The following is a 9,858-nucleotide window of genomic DNA, read 5'->3' on the forward strand; positions in this document are numbered from 1 at the left end:
GCCGTTGAAAAGTTTGGGCTGCGTTTCGTAAACCGAAAGGCATTACGACAAATTCAAAAAGCCCAAATGGAGTAGTGACAGCTGTTTTGTGAATATCTTCTTTAGCGACGGGTACTTGATAGTACGCTTTAACTAAGTCGATTTTAGAAAAGATATTCTTACCAAAAAGTAAAGAAGAAAAATCTTGAATATGAGGTAAGGGATAACGATCCGGGATAGTCACTGAATTGAGTGCACGATAATCACCACACAGTCTCCAAGAATTTTGTTCCTTTTTAGGTACCATATGTAGAGGGGCTGCCCAGGAGCTGCTTGAAGGCCTGCAAATTCCTTGCTCCATCATAGACTTGAATTCTTCCTTGGCACATTTAAGTTTCTCAGGAGTAAGTCTTCTGGGAGTCGAAAATTTAGGAGAACCTTCCGTAACGATATGATGTTCAACACCATGTGTTTTTACCGAGGAAATTGGAGAAAAACGGGTGAGTCCTAGAAATTCGGTTAAAAATTTGTGGTACACAGAATCAGGAGATGTGGTAAAAATTGACAAATGTGCAACTTCTTGAATTTTTCCAGTATTCATAAGACCGGTAACATTATCAATCAATTTCTTGTTTTTAATGTCAATTAGGAGATTAAAATGACAAAGGAAATCGGCGCCTAAAATAGGACGTTGAATATCCGCGACACAAAATTTCCATTTGAATTCTCTCCTTAAACCGAGGTTCAAAATTAAAGTTTTAGAACCGTAAGTATTAATTTGAGTACCATTTGCGGCAAAAAGTTTTAAATTAGTATGCCACGGCTTCAATAAAACCTTTTTAGGTAACAACGATATATCAGCGCCCGTATCGACAAGAAAATTCAAATTTGAATGTCTGTCGAAAATAATGAGGCGATTGTTAGAAACACCGTCGTAAGCAGCCTCAGTCTTAAGCGGCGTTTTTAGTTTTCCTGTGAAGCCAAGAATGTTTTGGACATAGAACAAGGTAAAGTACATCGTTTAGCCTTATCACCAAACTTCTTGTGGTAAAAACAAATTTTTGTATCTTTAATATCTTTATTTGATTTGTCTTTGTTACGCGATAACGATCTAAATCTTCTATTCTCTCTAGACCGGCTTTTGGAACGATCTCGACGACGAGAAACTTCAAGAGCTTCGATTCTTTGTAGCAAATCCGCGAAATCCGAAGATTTATTACTTGTATTATTGGAAACTTCCGCGACTTGCAAACCGCCGTCCCGATCAGCAATTTTATCAGCTAATTCCGCAAGTTTAACAAGAGGAACATCCTCTACTACGGCTAAAGTCGTTTGAATTCTATGTGGTAAGAGTTGAAGCCAAATCATTTGCAAAACACTATCTGCTAAAGATCCTCCAGACAAATGACGAATTTCTCGAAGTAATTCCGAAGGCTTTTTATCATTAAGTTCAATTCCAGCTAATATTTGTCTCAAACGTTTTTCCTCTGAATCCGTAAAGCGATTTATTAATATTTTCTTTAAATAATTATATTTATCTGTTTCAGGTGGATTTTCAATGACTTCAGATATGTTTACTAAGGCTTGTTCATCAAGATGACGAATGACAGAACTATATTTAATATCATCTGATCGAATTCGATAAACCGTAAACTCACTTTCAATAGAAGCAAACCAGAGTTTAGGTTGTTTATGCCAGAAAGTCGGTAGTTTTAATAAACGAAACTCATTTGAGTGAATTTGTAACATAGGATCACTCACCTGATGTCCAGTTTGAGAAGGTAAAATATTAATATTTTCTGATCCAACCTGATTTGATCCGCTCGCCAAATCCATATCGATCTGTGTATCCGAACAGGGTCTAACTGGTGATCTATCGATTGGCATTTTCCTCTTGTTCCAGGAATCCGATAAAATGATTTGAGAATTTCCGTGAAGGACTAATCCGCCTCTGATGTTTCAAAGATCCGGAGAATGAATCTCTTAAAATCAGAATATCCAGTAATTCTTCCAAGCGATGATAATATTTCGCAGACTTCAAATACGACGATCACTTGGCACTTATTCCGCATCAGCCTTTAAAATGCGTCGGCTTTAATATCACGTCGGCTTTAATATCACGTCGGCTTTAATATCACGTCGGCTTTAATATTACGTCGGCTTTAATATCACGTCGGGTCACCAAAAATGTAGCGACTTATAAATAAATTCACCAGATCTTTGAAAAAGTAATGTTTATTCATTGAAAGTATAAAGCGAAAGAACAAAAAGAATTAATATGTAACAAATAAATGAATGAATGTGTTGTTATGGAAATATTGATTTTTCTTAAAAACATTATGTATATTAATGAATTGAAGTTATTACAAATGTATAAAGATGTAAAAAATGTAAAAGTGCAGTGAAAAGTGTAAGGTGTAATAAAAGTGTAGAGTGTAAATGAAAGGTGTGGATGATGAATGCTACACGGTGCCACCCTCGGAATTCTAACACGGAAAAACGCAAATAGTTCAATCTCTTAAAAATCTTTGTGTCTCAACAAATAACTTCGTAAATCCGTACAACAAAGTAGTCATTTAAACAATAATCAATTGAGAACACTTTCGATTTACCGACATACGTTCTTATACCGACATTACCAACAATATACCGACATACGTTTTTTTTACCGACGTTACCGACAATATACCGACATACGTTCTTTTACCAACATTACCGACGATATACCGACATACGTTCTTTTACCGACGACTACTGACTTCTCGATTGCTGCCGGGTTCACCAAAGATCTACGAGCTAATGACGCATTATCAATTCGATTACGCAACAAGCACAAATGTGCCCACTCACCCTTAGAGGTATAACCCCTCCTCCAGAAGTTAATCTCTTTGTACCGTTTGAACCCTTATTCTATTGCCAAATTGGTATCGGGTACATCCATTTTGAGACTAAGGCAGCCCTCTGCACTTCATGCTATTCCACCTTACCTAGAGTCTCGAAATTACTTTGGACAAGGATTCGGAAGCATACTCTAATCATAGGCGGAACACCTATCGGAATAAATTGCGGAGTCTGCAACTTCCGACTTACCCTCACGCGAATCGGTGATTTGTGCGAGCTTTGTCAGTTTACGTACAAAGATTACTTACGCAACCCCAACGACGTTTCGCATAGAGCAATCGACGAAGCTATCTTTATTACAGTAGAGTCACAGGTAGGTCCCACGCAATAATCCGATCACCTCAGTTCCAGCGCGAATAACCTCAGATCGCGGATATCCCCGGGGAGAATCGCATAGATTCGCGTACCCGTAATAGCGATCGTGTCTCGTGGAAAAAGCCGAGCTCTGCATTCAAATTTTTGCAGCCGCGACCCCACGAGACGTAACACCTTCACCTGTTAATTAATTAAACGTAGTGTCAATTATAATTATAATTAAACGATACTGAAAGAGAATTGGTAATAATGTGGAATAGGAAAAGGAGTCTTAGTACATGTATTAATATCTGTATCAAGAATATTAATATTTGTACTTTCAAGCATCAAAGATTTAAGTCTTAAATATTGAAGTAATAATTCTTAGTAATTATCAAGACCTCTGTCATTCGGTTTGGTAAAGTATTCGCAACTATTGAAAAATGAAAGGTAATAAAAGCGTAAAAGCGATAGAGAGATAGGTGTTCATCCGGCTAGGCCGGGTTCTCTGGTCCTTGTCTTAATAGGCTAATGCGACGTTCACTTTACTAAACGTGCACCTCAGAGATGACTTGCGAATGTACTTTATGACAGGGTATATTTCTATTGGTTATAAATAGGGTCGGGTGGTGTACACTTGTCAAATGAATCGAATATCAATATGCAAAATCACTGTCAGTTGGTGTGGTAAAGTATTCGCAACTATTGGAAAATGCAAGGTAATAAAAGCGTAAAAGCGATAGAGAGATAGGTGTTCATCCGGCTAGGCCGGGTTCTCTGGTCCTTGTCTTAATAGGCTAATGCGACGTTCACTTTACTAAACGTGCACCTCAGAGATGACTTGCGAATGTACCTTCTGACAGGATATAATTTCTAATGTGTACAGAGGAATTAGCGGCATTCAATTCGCTAATATGTGGTAGGATACAGGGTTACATACATATATAAATAAGCAGTGATATAATAAAATACATAAGTATATTTATTATAATAGATTGAATAAGTATGCGATATCGGTTAAACAATATTGAATAGTATTGGATAAAATATTAAGTAGATCGACGATTGTAACGCAGACGTATGCAGATGCAAATCGTAGATTGAAATAATATCGGAAACGCAGAGTAATATGTGGCTTATGTCTATGCTCAAAATTTAGAGTTCGAATATTGGATAATTAAATATAATGATTAAATATAATGAGTGTCCGTCGCGCTTTACTATTTAGGGATATGTGAACTGGCTTAAATACTCACAAGGTTAGACAATGTCTAATGTGCCTTGCTATGGTACACTTCGCTACTGTGTTCTTCGCTCTGAGTCTGAAGATCTGAGGAGTTTCGGTACCTCGGTCCGAAATGGCGGCTATGTCTCGTTGTCTTCGGGACTCCGTAGTAATAGCTGGTTGGTTGACTGGTGTTAGAAGTACTGAACTTGACTGTGCTGGCGGAACAACTTTCGGCGGATCACTGCCGTTCCGTGCCGGGTGCAGGGTTTATATACCGTAAAATGTGGCTCGCTCCTCCCATCGGGCGATGAGGCTAAGCCAATGGGAAGAGAGATATGCCGGGGAAGTACCGGAGACAATCTGTTCCTGGTAGAGATTGCGACGGTTAAGTCCCGGAGAGATGGCTTCTTAGTAGCGATAGCGGCGTTCCTTTGATGACTCATCCCCGGGCGCTCCGACTTTCCTTATCCTATTCTCGGTAGCGATAGCGGTGTGCCTTTGTTGGCTATGCGCTCCGACTTATCTTATCTTCTTCTTAGTAGCGATAGCGGTGCCTCTTTGGTGACTCATCGCTATGCGGCTTGCAGCGGGTCTTGCAGGTTGCAACGTGCTTCAGCGTTGCATCATGCATTGCATCGTACTTCTGGTATGTAACGGTTCTCAACCGTCTTTCTAGAACCTTCTAGAATCTTTTAGGTGTTCCTTGAGAGTAAAGCCGAGTTTACATAATAAAGCGGGTTTCATACCTAATTACTACTTTTCAAGCGATATATATATATATATATTTTAGGTATTATTCTTTAGAATATGTCGATTCCCTTTGCGTTTTGAAATAGAATGCATTACTTCGTAAATTTTGTTATGAATTAAAATAATCATGATGGACTGGTAAAATTTATCAATTTACATTTACAGTTGTTACGTCCAATAATTCATCTAGCGATAAATTACCTTCTGCACAAGACGGTCTTCTCTCGCGTCTACCTCGGTGGACGTTTAAGAAGCTGCTCTCTATTTGTTTTATGGGCAACCTGCTAGGCCGGCTATACCCAGGGAAGCCGAGAGCTTGAGATTCGATTGAGAGTATTGGACGGAGAAGGAAACTGACGGGTCGGGTTGATAAATAAATATATTTTACAAATATAATGTCATTTATTCATTTATAAAACCTTTACGTCGATATAAAGTTTATTGGTCCTGACGTGGTTCGTGCGGAGCTTGAAATTGAGTTACAATATGACTGATGTTACGTCCAATAATTCATCTAGCGATAAATTACCTTCTGCACAAGACGGTCTTCTCTCGCGTCTACCTCGGTGGACGTTTAAGAAGCTGCTCTCTATTTGTTTTATGGGCAACCTGCTAGGCCGGCTATACCCAGGGAAGCCGAGAGTTTGAGATTCGATTGAGAGTATCGGACAGAGAAGGAAACTGACGGGTCGGGTCGATAAATAAAGATATTTTACAAATATAATGTCATTTATTCATTTATAAAATCTTTACGTCGATATAAAGTTTATTGGTCCTGACGTGGTTCGTGCGGAGCTTGAAATTGAGTTACAATATGACTGAGCTCCAGTTCCGGATTGTTAGGCTGGTTGAGGTAAGTTATAAAAGAAGTGAAGTTATTTTGCGCTTCCTCGGGGATGACGTTATCGACGTCGTGAGTGAGATTCGCGGTGTCCTCGTTGAGAATGTGAAAAGTTTGTTCGTTGTTAAATTGTAAAAGGGGGTCGTACTCTGGCGATGTGATTGGTAGATTTTGATCCGGGATATAATATTCAGGATCGGGTAAGAATTGATGATTAGGGTTCGTTATTAACGTATTTGATTCTAACGGCGAGGGCTCCGGAAATTGCGGGGGAGAATAATCAATGTAGGGCGGAAGGTTATTTATAGGCGAATAAACGTCTGGAGAAGGGGATCGAACGATTACTCGCGTAGGAAATATTTGGACGTGTAAATTTAAGACTCTTCTTGTCCTACGTTCGCGTAGTCTGTGGAGACGTTGCTCGTCGCGATCAATTTGATTCTTCCTTCGGAAGGGAGAGACCATCTAATGGTTAAATAAATTTATATGAATAATATGTTTAATAGAACTGAGATAGTTAATATAAAAAAACTATTAATCTCGGCTCGAATTATTGTGTTACAATAAAAATAAAATCTCGACGGCAATCGGAGCCTATGCGGATGACATGCACAAAATTAATAAATTAAAATGAGATCTCAAGTCAAACTCATTTATTAAATTCTAAACGTTTCGACCCACTTCGGGTCTTCTTCAGTAGCTGCAAAATACAAAGAAACAAAAATAGAAGATAATCGGTACAATCAGAAAATTATAAAACTCGTATACATACAATCCGCAAATAAATTAAATATCATTCTCCTCCCTATTCAAACCGTCCGGCCGTCGGAGTGTCTCCCTAACGGTGACCATCGTCAGGAAGGAAGCGGAGCAGTGACTCCCTTACCAACACTAATCAACATGGTATAAATTAAACGTAGAACAATTCACAAGAATTAAAAATTAAGAATCGGGAAGAACACTCACCCCGACAGCAAAAACAGAGAGAAGACGATGCTACACGTGACACATCACTCTAACGACTGTGCGGTATTCTACCTCGACACAGTCGATACATATATACGCAAAAAACAAATATAAAAATAAAATATGAAAATAAAAATAAAAATAAAAACAACTAAACTAATCGCCACTCATATCAAAAGTCTAACAAAAAAACCCGGCTATGTAAAATCACAAAGCTAGATTTTGGTAAATTTTTTTATTAACAGATCAAGATTCTCGTTTAATTTATCAGTGTCGCTATGTAAATTTAAACTATTCCTCTGACGTTTTATGTGGATCATTTCGGATATCAAACGTTTACCTAAAAAAGGCTCCTCGTCTAAGACTTTTACATCCTCCCAATTAAATTCATGGTTCAATAATCTATGTTCCGATATGACTGATAATTGTGACGCGTTTCTTTTTATGTTGTTGCGATGTTCTTTCATCCTAGTTTTCAACAATCTACCCGTCTGCCCTACGTACGACGCATCACAATCCATACAATCAATTTTATAAACTACATTATTATGGAGTTCTCAATGGTAACTTATCCTTGTGTACTTTAATGAATTTACGGAGACTGTTAATTGCTGTATATGATGGAATGACATCCAAATCACGTGTAATGTCCTCGATTCTCTTCGATACATTATTAATATACGGAATATTAAAGTACGAAACTTTTTTCTGCGTTAGAATCTTGTCATTGCATACATTTGCTCTATTGTTATGCAACTTATTATTATAGCGGAAGAACAACTTTTTTAACCGCGCTTGTAATGTGTGAAATATCAAATTGAGAGGATAATTATTAGACAAAAGAACTCCAATCATAGACTCAAAGTTAACTTTATGGAATTTCGGATGAGATAGCCAAAAAACTCTATCTATGAGGCTGATAATGGTGCCTTTTTTATGACAGAGAGGATGCTGCGATTCAAAATTTAAATATCTACCTGAATACGTCGGCTTATGGAACAAATCAAACTCAATGCTCCCATTATTTATAATAATGGTGACATCTAAAAAATTCAATCGGTTGTCAACCCCCTCCTCCATGGTGAACTGCAATCTAGGATGGAAAGAATTGAAAGTGTTTAAAACTATTTTAAGCATGGAGGGTGGGGCCGCCAACGCGATATCGTCAACATATCTAAAATAAAATGGAAATGACAATGGAATCGCAGCAATCGCTCTACTCTCCAAATCTTGCAACGTGATATCCGCAATAATCGGTGAGAGGGGGGAACCCATAGGCGTGCCAAAAGTCTGTTTATAACATACATTATTAAACATAAAATAAGTCGAGTTCATAATAAAACGAATTGCCAATAAAAATTCATCTCGTGGAATAATACACTCTTTTTCAATATACCCCCATTTGTTAATTAAACTATCAATAGCCATATCCAATGGTACGTTGGTGAACAATGATGTAACATCTAGTGAAACTAGCTTCACATCACTATCCACACATAAACCATTTAATTTGTTCACTAATTGGAAACTATCAGAAATAGCCGAATCAGGTTTCGGAATTGCCTTATATATTATCTTATGTAAAAATTTTGCCAAGTAATAAAGAGGTGTATTCCTAGATGACACGATGACACGTAAAGGGCAATTCGGTTTATGCACCTTCGGCAGACCATACGCTCTCGGTAAAACCCCGTCCGTGCAGTTCAGGGATTTATATGTTGTTGAAGAAATGTAATTCTTCGTTTTCCATCTCATTAAAATTCCGTGTAATTGATTAATTAGGTTCCTAGTCGGATCTTTTTTAACAACAGTATAAGTATCCCGGTCAGCCAGCAAATCACACATTTTGTTGAGATAGTTAAATAATCAAAGGTAATTGAATGTGACTCACGTTTAAGTCGTGATTTACGTGTTAGAGAGTTAGAGACGAGATGAAAGGTTAATCTATACGAGATTGCCCTTCACCTGTTAATTAATTAAGCGTTGTGTCAATTATAATTATAATTAAACGATACTGAAAGAGAATTGGTAATAATGTGGAATAGGGAAAGGAGTCTTAGTACATGTATTAATATCTATATCAAGAATATTAATATTTGTACTTTCAAGCATCAAAGATTTAAGTTTTAAATATTGAAGTAATAATTCTTAGTAATTATCAAGACCTCTGTCATTCGGTTTGGTAAAGTATTCGCAACTATTGGAAAATGCAAGGTAATAAAAGCGTGAAAGCGATAGAGAGATAGGTGTTCATCCGGCTAGGCCGGGTTCTCTGGTCCTTGTCTTAATAGGCTAATGCGACGTTCACTTTACTAAACGTGCACCTCAGAGATGACTTGCGAATGTACCTTATGACAGGGTATATTTCTATTGGTAGTAAATAGGGTCAGGTGGTGTACACTTGTCAAATGAATCGAATATCAATATGCAAAATCACTGTCAGTTGGTGTGGTAAAGTATTCGCAACTATTGGAAAATGCAAGGTAATAAAAGCGTAAAAGCGATTGAGAGATAGGTGTTCATCCGGCTAGGCCGGGTTCTCTGGTCCTTGTCTTAATAGGCTAATGCGACGTTCACTTTACTAAACGTGCACCTCAGAGATGATTTGCGAATGTACCTTCTGACAGGATATAGTTTCTAATGTGTACAGAGGAATTAGCGGCATTCAATTCGCTAATATGTGGTAGGATACAGGGTTACATACATATATAAATAAGCAGTGATATAATAAAATACATAAGTATATTTATTATAATAGGTTGAATAAGTATGCGATATCGGTTAAATAATATTGAATAGTATTGGATAAAATATTGAATAGATCGACGATTGTAACGCAAACGTATGCAGATGCAAATCGTAGATTGAAATAATATCGGAAACGCAGAGTAATATGGCT

The 9,858-nt window shown here is 37.5% G+C and overlaps 1 long non-coding RNA gene across 1 annotated transcript; it reads left to right on the plus strand.

Annotated features, from left to right (window-relative positions):
- Positions 1 to 226: 226 nt before the first annotated feature.
- On the plus strand, positions 227 to 1,963 carry LOC146719613 (uncharacterized). Its single transcript, XR_014926460.1, has 6 exons — positions 227 to 479; positions 629 to 745; positions 823 to 986; positions 1,113 to 1,325; positions 1,527 to 1,760; positions 1,883 to 1,963. It is a non-coding gene; the product is annotated as an uncharacterized LOC146719613 (long non-coding RNA).
- The last annotated feature ends 7,895 nt before the right edge of the window (positions 1,964 to 9,858 follow it).

The sequence above is a fragment of the Nylanderia fulva genome, unplaced genomic scaffold (assembly GCF_048542155.1).
Source record: "Nylanderia fulva isolate GAGA-0341 unplaced genomic scaffold, ASM4854215v1 Scaffold912, whole genome shotgun sequence".
Taxonomy (NCBI): domain Eukaryota; kingdom Metazoa; phylum Arthropoda; class Insecta; order Hymenoptera; family Formicidae; genus Nylanderia; species Nylanderia fulva.